Source organism: Lissotriton vulgaris, unplaced genomic scaffold, assembly GCF_964263255.1.
Source record: "Lissotriton vulgaris unplaced genomic scaffold, aLisVul1.2 SCAFFOLD_630, whole genome shotgun sequence".
Lineage (NCBI taxonomy): Eukaryota > Metazoa > Chordata > Amphibia > Caudata > Salamandridae > Lissotriton > Lissotriton vulgaris.
Window position 1 is genome coordinate 261464 of NW_028252722.1, and position 14131 is coordinate 275594.

At 45.6% G+C, this 14131-nt stretch overlaps 1 protein-coding gene across 1 annotated transcript in view; it reads right to left on the reverse strand.

Annotated features, from left to right (window-relative positions):
- The window catches only part of LOC147662058 (ninein-like protein), a 270575-nt gene extending 256645 nt beyond the window's left edge, over positions 1-13930 (reverse strand). Inside the window, exon 1 of the mRNA XM_086951142.1 lies at positions 13799-13930. The gene's annotated coding sequence lies outside the window, so the exon portion shown is untranslated. The remainder of the gene's footprint in view (positions 1-13798) is intronic.
- Between the last annotated feature and the right edge of the window lie 201 nt (positions 13931-14131).

Here is a 14131-nt window from a genome sequence, read left to right on the forward strand (position 1 = left end):
GAATAAGCGCTGGCGCCCAAAGTTTTGCTCAGAAGCCCACGACTAACTATCGACGGTTGGGATGCTGAATACCAAGGCTGCGTAGTACTGATTTCACTTCATGCCTCTTTCTTCCCCCTTCAGGCACTACCTGTCCTTTTATCTCACTCTGACTCGTTTCTTTCATCCCAGCTTTCTCCCTTTGTCGCTGTTTTCCGGCTTTCTCTTCCTCCTCCTTTTGTGTTTTCCACTCTCTTGCTCTGGATCTAAATCGGTTTAAGAAAAATAAGTGCCAGTTCCCAAAACTGAGTGCCTGTTGGCCCCAACTGCACCCACCGGCTCAAATTAAGCACTGAGCCTGGGTCAGTAAACCTACAGCATCTGGCTCCATACAGGCCATATTAGATTCCTTGCCATTAAAATACACAGTGCAGGTTAGCATTATAATCTTTGAACACACATGTTGCAACATGTGTATCGGACTCTGAAAGAACACGGGTCCTGGGGAATAATGATCCCCTTGCGCCCCCTTCTGACGGGCATGCATACAGACCCTACACTATGGGGAAACGAACACACCTTGCAACACATGAGCCAACTAAAAAGTCCTCACATTAGGTTGGAAGACCAAAGTATTTTGTAATTTCTCTGATACGAAGCTCTGGAAAAAAAGTTAATTTGTGACAATTCTCTAGAGAATGACAAGCCACAGAACATCAAACAAGATTACGGTCAGCCGACCTCGCAATCAGGCTTTAGTCTTGCATCCTCAGACGAACCTCTGCCGTGCTTTTCACAGTTTGTGGTGGAATTACAGGGAATCGGAAGAGAAAACTAACTTGGGGGGCTATGAAGGAAGGGGTTAGGGGCTATGGGTGGGGATTTGGGCGGCTCAGGCAAGTGCACAAAGAAAAGTAGGTCAGAAACCTTTTGAGCATTAGCACATCAAAGCCTATTGGCTTTGACATTTCTTGCAGACCACAGTCTTGCCATGTTTTCTGAAAGACTGAAGGCTGCACTGTATATTCCATTCAGGTTTGGTTGTGTGCCATTCTGTTAATTAGTCAAAGTAAGGAATGCCGCGTATGTGGCAAGAAAGAAAACAGGGGCCCTCTCCTGTCACAACATTGTCTAGTTATTCCAAGTCTACTAAATTGTCTACTTGCCCTGTTTTGTTACGCGGTTAGTCACGGACTGCAGGGCTCAGGAAAGATTTATGTTTTTGTCTTGATAGATGAGGACAGCGTTCCAAAAACGTTAAATGCGCTCAGTCCATGGAAGCACTCACCCGTCACTTATGTGTCTGCCTGCGTCGAGAAAGTGATGCGTTCCGTCTGCCACAGACACACAATCGGGTCGAAAGAAAATATTACGAGGGCACCGACTGTCTCGTCTGCCAATGGGGACGTGGGCTTAGCTCAGTGGGGTGGAAGGCGGGGGGTCGGGGTGTTGGCTCAGCAGGGGCTTGGGACTGGCAGCTGGGTAGGGGGGTTGTTTAATGGGTGGTGGTGGTTTTCATTTACATCTAAACGGCTGACATCTCGGGCCAGGATTACAGTGGTACTCATGGGGGATGGGTGCAGCACATCACGTGCCAAGGACACATTGTCTACAGACTTTCGACTCAGGACAATAAAGTTCTAATCACCAGTGGCTTCCCCAGTTGACCTCGTTGCGTGACCCTGTGCACAACATTACCTTATCACTCTGGGGTTTGTCCCTCAAACTTCATTGTGCATACGAGTATTACTTGTGAACGAGAAAGGCTATGCAAATGCGTGTGCATGCATAGATCATGCAACTACGTCAGAGGACCCTTCGTGAGGTGTGTGGATTCCCAGAGTAGTAACACCTCAGGGTGATGAAGAGGATGTCTCGGATAGGGGGCTAATGCCAGAGGAAGAGGCAATGCAAAAGGTGTGAACAACCACAAAGTTGCCCATTAGTCTGTATTTCCAAGCAAGTGTATGGATCCTTTCACATATTTTCCTCCACTCACAAACTGTCCTGCACCAAAGTCCAGAAGCTTCTGCTCTACTCCTTTCACCCCTACCCCCCCCTCCCTGCCCCGTCCGTTTTACGGGTGGTATTGAGGAAAGGGGGTGTTCGAAGGGAACATTACTTTCCTTGTGAAGAAAAAAAAACAACTGACATATCAAAGTAATCCGAACTCTAGCACCATGACGATATTACGCAACTCAGCCAATCTGCCCTTTTTTTCTCAGGGCGGGCAGTCATACCAGGGAGAGCAGCGACAAATACTTTCTTCAAACGAGCACACCTGGCTGGGGATTGTATGAATGTGTTAAACACAAAAGCCCGTGCTCCTTACAAAGCTTCATATCCGCCAAAATTAGAATCGCTTAGAAAGAGACGACGTCAGCGCGGAGCCCTGCAATAATAAAACTGAAGGTTTGCAATTAAAATTACCATAAAACCACCACAGCTGTGGTGCATGTGAAATTCCCTTCTCTAAATCCCTATGTTGCCCTTAACCAGGACGCCTCTCTTTACTTTCCGAGTTTTTCCTCATTTATGTTTTCTTTGAGGCCTTGTGTCTTTGGCAGGTTCCCGCCTATTCTGGTACCGGCCGAACTGAGAATTCCGAGGCGGCGCGAGCCCTTTATTGTAAGCCTTTGATAGGCTCTTGCCACCGCTGAAGGCCAGGGGCGTGGCTAGCAACGGTGCAGCAGGTGCAGCTGCACGGGGCCCAGTAGAATTAGAGGCTCAGTGAAGGGTGGTTATTGTTGTATTTAAGGACCCGACATGTAGTCAATGGCTCATTTGCCTTCCTGCACCAGGGTTCATGGCTTAATACGAAAAGACTTGTATAGCACTCGCTACCATAGCATTTTTATTTTTCATAGCAATTAATCCCATGGAGCGTTCTCATTATCCGACTGAACTGTGCCTCAATTCATCAGCACTGAAGGATGAAGAGCCGGGTAGGCCACATCCTGCAGTTGCCAGAGGACACGCAGATCTGTGTAGGGGGGGCATTAAATCCCTTGGCTAAATTCCAGATTAATGATGGACGATCTTCAAATAAGCATTGCACCGACACTGCGTACGAAAGCGGTTTGGAAACGGGTTTTGCGTTCGGCTGTTTTTAATGCTTCCGGTTGAGCCTACGCACTGGTGCTCACCGACAATGGCACCTTGCACAACCCTGTATACCCTGCAGGCCAAGCTTCAATGGAAGCGTAACGCATCAATATTTACAAAGCTCAGAGGCGTTCCCAGTGTGGTGTGTGACTCTGAGCTGTACACTTTAACCACGAGGTTTCCGTGGAGCAAAATGGCACCGAATCAGACATTCTGACCATTTTATTGAAATACATCATAATGCTGGCTGCGTCGGCCTTATTCTCGGGCGAATATCGGCTTCAACGGCTTTTTCTTGGGAGCTGTGGGGGGGGGGGGGGGGGGGATGTTTTCAAGAACGACTGACTATGTAATAGTATTGAAAAGCCTGCTTTAATGAAACAGATGCTTAACTTTAATAACAAACCTTGGCTCTAACTAGCCTTACATGCTAAATCAAAGTGGTCTCACTATACATCTTTATAACTATCCCCAAAAAACTTTCTCCCCTAAGCAACCCTTCATAACGCACAACTCCCCTCACTCAAACTCCCAGCATCCAAATCTTGTGCATACAGCACTGTTGCCATCTCATTCCATTTATAAACTCCCCACGCCACCATCATAACTACGACTGGGTCGGAACATGTCCAACGTTTCTTGCAATAACTTTTAAAGTTGTGTACCAAACCACCAAGCCCCATCAGCAACAGCATCCCCCACAAACACGACCTCCAAAACGCACCTGCTTCATTAAACAGATAACAGGGTGGGTGGGTGGGGAAAAACGAAAGAGAGTTCCTACCAGCCAGGGTACATGCACATTCTAAAACGGCACCCTGCCTAGACTAACATGTCCCCAAAATGTCGTGAACACCCCGACGACGCTCCCACACCAATCCTGGAGCCCACCTGAAAATTCCAGGAGAGTACACCCCCCCCCCCAAAAAAACCACCTAAGATATGTGAACAAGACTTAGCGTGTATGTAAAATGTAAAAACAAGTCGAGAACCATAAGTTAGCACACAACTTAAACATTATACATAACAAGGCCCTGCTAGAGCTGTTGGCCACCAATATTTAGTTGTCGTTTTCACAAAGTCAGAAAGAGTTGGTCACTGGGACAGAGTTACCAGGCCGTACAAAATTAGTATAATTTAGTTTTTGCTGAAATCCATCACATTTTAGAAAAACGGATCAAGTTAAAATCTGGCATCTTGCACTATATTTTATTGAGAAATAGTTCCTAGTGTCAATTTTAGACAAAAGGGCACATTTTACTCAAAAAATATAGCGCAAAAAACGCAAGTCCTGCGAACAAGAGCTGCTCATGTTCGCATTGGTCAAGTGCTACCTCAATAGCATTTTTTACTTGGGCAACCACCCATTATGCCATGTGGCATAATGATGTAATTTCGCAGAATTTTGCATAAAATAATGTAACACAAAATGCCAGAAATACACTGAACTCTGTGAACCCCAGACCTGGCTGTACTGCACAAAGCACCGGCTCTTTGTTCCATGATCAGGTGCAACCGGAGTCTGACAACTGTAACAGTTCCACCTTCCACAGAGGAAGGAGCAGTTGTTATTGGAGACGCTTCTCCAAATTTACCAAAGACCCCCTTCTGAACAAGACAGATAACACGTGTCTGAGGGCAGCTGTGCAAAGACTTTAACCCTGCCGCAACGTGATAAAAGGACAATCTTGCCACAGGGTGTTGTGCTGTTTGAGGTGGTCCCTGGCGCTTTGGGAAACCCGCTTCCGTTGTCTCCTCAGAACAGGACCACAGCCCGGAGCCATCTTGAACCGAATAAAGTATGTGACTGTTCATGGCACGGAGATATGAGCTGACGCAGATATTACCAAGGCATTCACATGGGTGGGTGCCTTGGGAAAAGGGCTAGGGAGTGAGCATATATTGGATGAAGGGCCCCTGAGGTACAAAAGGCTATTGCAAGTCACCAAGGAGCTCTGTGACTTTATAGTCACCCCGAGTGGGATGGGTATGCTCAGACGTGAGTCCCATGCTCTCCACATCACTGGAGTCAAGCTATCCTGGCTGAAGACGGCTGATAGCCAGAAACCGGTCCTAGGATGCTTGATTCCGGTCCAGGAAAGACATGGCTTGGCAGTTCGGGCTGGCCTGTTCCCATGAGGCACAGGGTCAAGGCTGATTTGCATATGGCCATGTCTGAACTGGGGTGGTGTGGAGTGCAAAAAAAACGATGGATTTAGGCCCAGATCTCTGTACTGGGGTGAATGTATGACATTGTTCTGCATTCTGTCCATCAACTGTTGTTTTTGCATTTATAGAGGAAGTATTCTTTCATCACAAAAGAAAGGGTATTATTAGGTCTGGTGTACGCACGCAACCTGGGCTTCATCCTGGACTCCTCCCTCTCCATGACCAGGCAAGTCAACGCCGTCTCCTCGTCGTGCTTCAACATCCTGCGCATGCTTAGGAAGATCTTCTGGTGGATCCCCACGGAGACCAGGAAGACCGTCACCCAGACCCTCGTCACCAGCCGACTGGACTACGGCAACGCACTCTACGCCGGAACCACCGCCAAGCTCCAGAAGAGACTCCAGCGGATCCAGAACGCCTCAGCCAGACTCATCCTCGACATCCCACGGAACAGCCACATCTCCGCACACCTGAGAGACCTGCACGGGCTCCCCGTCAACAAAAATATCACCTTCCGGCTCCTCACCCACGCACACAAAGCCCTACACGATCAAGGCCCGAGCTACCTCAACAACCGAATCAACTTCTACGCTCCCAAACGCCACCTCCGATCTGCCAGCCACGCCCTCGCCGCCGTCCCACGCATCCGCAGAGCCACCACAGGAGGAAGCTCCTTCTCCTACCTGGCCGCCAAGACCTGGAACTCCTTCCCTGCCGACCTGCGCCTGACCCAAGACCACCTCTCCTTCAGGAAGAAGCTCAAGACCTGGCTGTTCGAGCAGTAACGGCACCCCCCCCCTTTAGCGCCTTGCGACCCTACGGGTAGGTAGTGCGCTCTATAAATGTCTTTGATTGATTGATTGAGCCAAAACCTTTAGATTTTACCTAAATTGTATGCACAATAAACATACTTCTAGGGCCTTTCAGTCAATCCTCTTCATCCATTTGTCTGTAATTGCCTCATTCACATTTCCTACCGCCCACTACAGCATACTGCAAGGGACAGTGAGCCAGCCCACTTCAGCCACTGGCCAATGTTACTGTGAGTGCCAGGGACTATTAAGGCATTGTGAGCTTTTTGCAAATAAATATATATATATATATATATATATATATATATATATATATATATAGATAGATATATAGATATAGATATAGATATATATATATATAGATATAGATATATATATAGATACATACATACACACACACACATACCTATGCAACGGTTTAGCACTCCTGCCATAAAAAAACGTTTACAAGACAAACCAAAACAGTCATTGATAAAAACAAAAGGTTAGAAACAAATACCAGACCTATTGGCTTTGTCAATGGCCGTTTCCTTACGAGATTTAGTTTTTCACTATCGTCTTCTCCTTAACCACTTTGGCTTCTTTCTCCTTCATAAGGAATATATGGTATGGTGGCTGAAATGTTGACTAAACACATAATTCTTAGTGTAAAAAGAAACATGTCAATGTATAGCCTGACATTTCTCACAAAACTTTTTAAGGAGTTTAATGTTGATTCCAAAAATGGCTGTAGTTCAGAATATGAGCCAACACGAAGAAGGATTCCGTCTTTCTTGTAAGGAACCCTAGTAGTGCAAAAAACAAATACTTTGCAATAAAGATCTCCTAACCCCCTATAAATGGTTAATCGTATTGGGGAAATTAGTTCAGAGGAAAGAGAACTGAATGGCTACTCCATCCCTCCTTTTGTTGTTTAATCTGCAGCAGTAGTTCTGCTCAATGTCCTGCCTTTTACTCTGCCTCCAGATTCTGGCTTCAGGGATTGTGACATCATAACTCAACTGTAATAACTTATTACAGTAGAGAACTGTGCTTTTTTATTATAATGGACATTATAATGGACTCCAGATGTAAAAAAAACATACTGTAGTAAGAAAAGTAGAGGCTCATTTTATGCCTTTTTTGTAGGCTTCCCTATATTATGTCATTAAAATTTTTCTAAAGAACAAGAACCAGCAGGATCATACTCTCCTGAACATAATACGACAATTAAGGCCAGAAGTAAGCTCGTTAATGGCTCATGAAAGGTAATATAAGATAAACATGTGACTTAAGGAAACGCAAGCTGACAAAGATGGGAGGAGTCACAGAAAGCGCTCACACAGGTGCAATGGTTGACATATTGTCAATTAGCTAAAAGGCATGTTAGTTAATGTCAGACGCAAGCGTATCCAATTTCACTACCCCCATAGAGCTGACGTCAGTCACCCTTGAGACGCTAAGCAAGACTGACAAGGGCAAATTTGATCAACTTTTGAAGTGCGTGAATATCTTTGGGATCTAACAGCAAAATCGATGTTGGATGAGGTTTCAGTATTTATATATTGTTTTACAGAATACATTATAGCCAAGTGATGAAGTAAATATGTTGAAAAACATAAAGAGGAAATCCATATGCACGTTTTGAGACTAGAGAACATTTCAAGAGATCCTCTGAGATTCTCACAAAATCGTTCCCAAGTCACTGTTCTCGAGAAGTTGCCCAGGATTGGATTAGGGAAAAACGTTCTGTGCTCATTTTGAAAATAACAAGGTAGTTATTGAAGTTTTTTTAGGTGAAACCTGTCAATCACCTCAAGGCATTTATTATTCCAAATAAAGCATTGCATGTTTGGATTAACAGAATAGTATAGCGTTGTGATTGGCTTAGGGCAGCCTGGGTGCTTCCTGCTTACGGGAGCGACGAAGAGCAGAGGACAACGAGAAGCGTGCAGCATGAACAGGTAAGTGATCTTTATTTTTATTCCCCACCCCCCCTGTTCCGCAGCAGCTGCCACTGCTTCCTTCCCTGTAGCGAGAGTAATTGCTTTACAATCTCACCCAATGTGCTGCTTCACCTCATTCATGAATCACAACAGAATTTAAGGAGGAGTCAATCCGAATTACAAAAATGCCCTAGAGCAAGATCTAAGTTTACCGCTCTACCTCTGTGCATTATCAGTCTGGGGAGGAATAAGAGTACAAACTATAACCTATTTAATAAAAACTGGATTTTTAAGTGTTTTCCTCTGACTAGTTCTAACCGAACATTACACAACATTGATGCTATATGAAGTTTTAAAAATATGCCCTGAATGGTCTCTATTTTGTCCTATGTGTAGAGGATGTAAATCATTCTTTTTTCAAATCAGTGCCCCTAATCAGCGCCCAATGTTAGTCCTACTTCTATATCTGTACCCATCAAAGGTTTTTCACTTTGTATATCTGGCCACTCTAAAAATTTAGGGATCTCTTTTAGTTGAGTTTTCTTTTGTACCTTAGGTTGGTGACCATAGAGAGCATAGTTAACCATTTTATAAATTGTGACTCCCTTATCCATTTCAACCATAACATGCGGTCTGCGACAGGCCCTGTAATGACAAGACCACGTAAACTTGTTTTACTCAGTTGTTCTAAAGAACTTTCAGAAAAAATAGAAAGGATGCAAAATTACACCACACCCACGATAAGCCACAAATAGAATAACTACACCAAGGTTGCCCTGAAGTCTCTTCAGTGTGTTTCATTAGAATCAGGAACCAAAGACAATGTATTTGATGCCATGCATAAGCTCTACTGGGACTAGTACTGGGGCAGTCTACAAATGCTAGCCTCATACTGCAGTCTGCTGGTACTATCAGATCAAAGCAAACACAAGGAGATGATGGATGGAGCGCTGAAACCTTTCAGACACTCACCATCAGTCACAGATCTGGGTTGAATCCATCATCGTTTTTTAGCTCACTTTGCCACCCCAGTTCACACACAGCTATATGCAAATCAGTCTTGACCCTGTGCCTCATGAGAACAGTCCAGCCCGAACTGCCAAGCCATGTCTACCCTGGATCGGAAACAAGCATCCTGGGACCGGTTTCGAGCTAACAGCCCTCATCAGCCAGGCTAGCTTGAATTCAGAGGGAAAGTAAGCAGGGGACCCACGTCTGGGCATACCCTGCCAACTTAGGGCGAATAAAGCGAACACAATGAGATGATGGACGGAGAGCTGAAACTTTTCAGACATTCACCCCCAGTTACAGATCTGGGTTGAATCCATGATCGTTCTTTAGCTCACTTCGCCACCCCAGTTCAGACACAGCTATATGCAAATCAGTCTTGACCCTGTGCTTCATGGGAACAGTCCAGTCCGAACTGCCAAGCCATTTCTTCCCGGACCTATCAGATCAGTGCAGTACAAAGTGATTAGCTAAAGATTACAACTAGAACAAATGAGCGACGTATTCCTAGTTAAAAGAAAACACAATTTTGAAATGCTGTAGACTTTAGCCTAAGGCACAACTTCCGACTTGAGATTAGGCACTAGGGCTCCACCAAAGTAGCAGAAGTACTGCTGTCTGGAACAGCCTCGGCGAAGCTCATGTCCTTCATATCTGGTGTGATATTATGTGGTCCCAATGTGATTTGAAGTAACCAATAGGAAGACTAACAGTGATAAAAAAAAACAATAATGATGCCGACTCAAACTGCTGACTGGACAACTTTGTACCAATCTATTCGAAGTGTGAAGAGATATAGGAGAAAAATGGATACAGTGATTTCATAACCACAAAAAACTGCAGAGTAGAAACACATAGCAAATATCTGAAAGCATGTTATGAGCTAGTAACACACTGCTTCATGGTTAATCAGGCTGCCTAGAAAAGAAATACCAAGCACACCGCATTAAAACAAGTTTAAAAAATAGAACGTGTTTACTATATTTGTGTAAAACAACTCCAAGTATACGGAAAGGGACTATAATGGGATATCTATTTAACCAGTTACCTTATTAAACAGAAAGGTGAAACACATATCTGATCTTTTCCTTACAACCTGATGCACCCAGTTAACGTAACACAAATTCATGATTCAGACCAAATTCTGCTAGTCATGAACAAACACCAACCGAAATCAGCAGACACCAAGCAACAGTTACAAGATGTACGAGAATGTTCTTTGCTAGTTCCAGATATATCCAAAATGCTGCATGCCAGGAAGTGGATCCAGTAAAAACCATTTGGAACTGGAATTTGTTATTTTTTTGCAGATCTCTAAACAGTTGTCAACCTGGAAAATGGTGCTCGGGCAATTGAGGCAACCTACACATGGTTCCTCATAGGGATGAAAATGCTAAAAAAAAAAAAAAATACAAATACTTGGATAAGCATGTAAATGTATCAGATAACTATGGTGGCGCTGTTGAAGCTTGCGTGTACAGGCTGCCATCCAGGGCTCTAAGCCAGCCAGGGTTAAGTCCTGGCAAATAAAATAAATATATACATTGAGACAGGGCCCTGTAGAGTCCTCTTTTTTTGGCCTTCACCTCTTGAAGGAGAAAAAAAATACCAGCCCCTGGAAAATGCAACTGTCTTGTGGCCTGCTCTTGTTTTATCAACAATGTAGTTTGGTGGCATCTGGACTAGATGCCAGGTGTCCTGCACCACGTCTGTCGATGGAGGTTTTCTGTCTGCCCACTTCAGGGAGCTGCACTGCTTGTGGTTGGCCCTGCCTAGGTTTTTAGAGCACTCAACAGCTGACTAGAGCCTGTTCCTTAACACTGCCATTTTTTTCAGATGTGGGACCATAAGATAGACAGATACTCTAGGTCCTGTGGGACCAGGACAATGTCAGCGGTGAAGGTTTTTTTCATTGATGTCCCATGGCCTAAGATATTGTTTAATTCCATTCGAATAACCACGTTATCCCCTTCACACGTGAGTCTCCAATAGTACCAGTAGCGAGTGGTCAAAGTGCTGTTTACTTTTAAGCTGCAGTATTCATATTTCGTATTGTTTACTGCCCAGGTTAGGCGTGCTCTGTCAACTTTTCAATATCTGTTTGCATTCTTTATCGAGTGAACCTTCGTTAATGCTATTTATAATAGGCAAATGTGCATTCTGTTCCTTTGCTTTTAAACATGAAGTGTACATTGACTGATTTTAATTAGGTATCAATAACTGTGTGGGATTTGATGGATTGGCATCATTGGCTTTTGGTATCTGCTCAGTATTGTCACTGAGGTGCTTTTGAAATGCTAAATGCCCAACATGGGAGGGACTCCTCGTCGAGATGGTTGAACTATTAACTTCCTAACAATCCTGCAGGAGATCACACATTAATCACAAAACTTTATCATTTTTTTAAAACACACGGATTTAGAGCTTTCCTCTTCCAAAACCACCATCCAGGCCAACTTGGAAGGAGTAGTCCACCACAGTTTCACTAGCTAATGCCTTGCTGTGACCCATCCCTACATTGAGTGCCATGTTCTGGATTTTTTTCAAGACAAGCCTGGCTGAGACCTGGGAAAGCCAGGAAGCAGAATAAAAAGAAATAGACTAGCTGTCTCTCACCCGAGGGTGCTCCCACGAATCCTGTCATACGCAAGGAAATGGCCCTGCACAGAGGGCAACAGTGCGCCTCTAGGCGCCTGTGCCACTGCACGGCCATGTCATGCCAGCCGGCTGGGACCCACGTGGAAAGGTGAAGCGACAGATGTGATGGCATGGCTTGGTCAGATTGTTTCAGATCTATCCGTAAGCAACTTATTCATGGAACTTAAGGGATCGGAACAGTGTCACGCTTACTATGCAAAATGGGTCCATACCGATGAAATGTAGAGAAACCCTAAAAAGAATGCTCACCAGGTAACCTTGCGTCCACTTCTTAATAGTGGTGTAGTGCGATATGGAAGGAAATGACACACTTGCACTAATCCTTATTGGTTCTGGAGTAGCGTGCTACTCACCAAGAAAGTGCTTCAACACCCCATTAAGGATAACACGCGCCATAAAAATGCAAACCTTTGTTCACTCTTCTATCCCTCCGATATACCTTCTCAATCCAAATAACTGAATAATATCCACCACTAAAGTTACTTTCATATTTCACTATACTAATTCACCAATAATCCTTTATAGGATCCGAATAGCCTGCTAATCGCCCAAAAAAAAGAGCGCTTCAACACCCCATCAGAGGTAACAAGTGCTATATAAATGCAAACTTTTTTTCCCTCTTCTATCCCTCCGCTATCCTTCTGAACCCAAATAACTGACTAAACTATCCACCACTCAAATTACTTTCATATTTCACTATACTAATTCAACACTAATCCTTCTTGGTTCCGGAGTAGCCTGCTACTCACCGAAAAGGAGCTTCGATGCCTCGTCAGGTGTAGTAAGAGCTATATAAATGCAATTACAATACAATACTGGAGGTGTCCTCTAGTGCCATGAAGCGGGTCAGAGCTTAACACAGTGATATAAAATAAACACTAATGCTTAATAAGTAACTTCACCCAGGCTATGACGTCCCTCCACCCTCCCGAAGACATCTCAATACAAGACAATGGACTCTCAGCGCCAAGAAGCATTTACCACGCCACGTGGTGCAATTTAGAAACGTGCATAAAAGAACGTGTTCACCACTTATTTAGCAGAGGTTTGTCCCAAAGAGTGTACAATATTTTATGAAATAACGGGCCATGCATGTCATAGGCCGCACACACTCCCTGTGCCAAGTACCAACCTTCCATTCTTCACACGTCAGGCTGCGCCTGAGAGAATCAATCCCTTGGCCCGCCACTGATGGCCTGTTGTGCTTCGTGTCTAGGCCGGAGGGGGCATCATGGGGTGTGGGAAGTCAGAGCGGCACAGCTGAGTGTTTCTGGTGCCCACAGTGATCACCTGCTGCCACTTCAATGCCACCCGTGCACACCAACTCTAGCCATAAACAGGCTACAAGCAGTCTGTCCTATGGGCGCGATGCCACCACACACACCACCGGGTGCCCCTCTCCACGTCAGAATGGCAGCGGACGCCAGCTGTCTGCTTTCTAATTTGCATTCCAGTGCTTGTTGCATCCTTCTCCGGTTATAAACCCAGTTCCTGAAAAATGCCAATTTTACACTATAAGGACACTCGTTATTAGCCAAGCCCTCTCCAAGCGCCTTGCAAACTTTATTTTTGTTAAACGACCCACACAAATGGGCATGAAATATTTCATGCCAAGGACTCATATACCCACATCCAGGGACTGCTGCAAGCAACAAGCTGCACTGGCACTGCCAGAGGGGGCAAACTGAAATCAGATAGTAACCCAGGAGAAAAACAGAGGCAACTGTCTGGGCAATCTGCCTGGCACTACTGTCATCAGCAGGGCGCACTGCCAGAGGGGGCAAAGTGAAACAAGATGGAATACAAAAAGTAGTGTCTGCAGTTTATAGGGCAGTTGGAGAATGAATCCTCTTTAGAGGAAAGCAACCCAAAATAACACTACCACCTACACTGTTGATCAGGGTGGGAAAGGTACCCAGAGTCAGTCACGCGCTCCCACTCACCCTGGCAGTAGATGGTGTATCTGTCTGGGGTGGAAGGCGAACAGGGGTGGAAGGCGAACAAGAGCGGTATACACAGCGCCGCGGAAGATGTTATCCATGTGTCCACGTATTAAAGAGAGAGCAACAGGGTGAAACTTGCCCCTTCCCCCCTAGGGCCACAGAGGCCGCGGGGCGCCCCCGGGGCCCCCGCCGCACTCACCTCACTCTGCCTCGCTGCCTCGGCCGCGGCTCCCCCATGCTCCCGGGGACCCGCTGGTTGCTCTGGCGCTTTGTGCTCCGGCCGCCTCTCTCCGCTGCCTCGGAGGCTCCTCGGGTTTCAGGGCTTAGCGCGAGGGGGAGGGGCGGGGCCGAGCCTTCCTCCAGCGCCGCTGCTCGGCCTCAGCCCTTCATCCCTCCCCGCCTACCCGAGGAGCAGCTCGCATCTCCCACCGCCAGACAGACGACCGCAGCCTCCCCTGCCGGCGAGGAGGGGTGCGGCGGCTCCGTTAACCCCCAATATTCCTACCCTAAATTCAACATCTATTCAAATCAA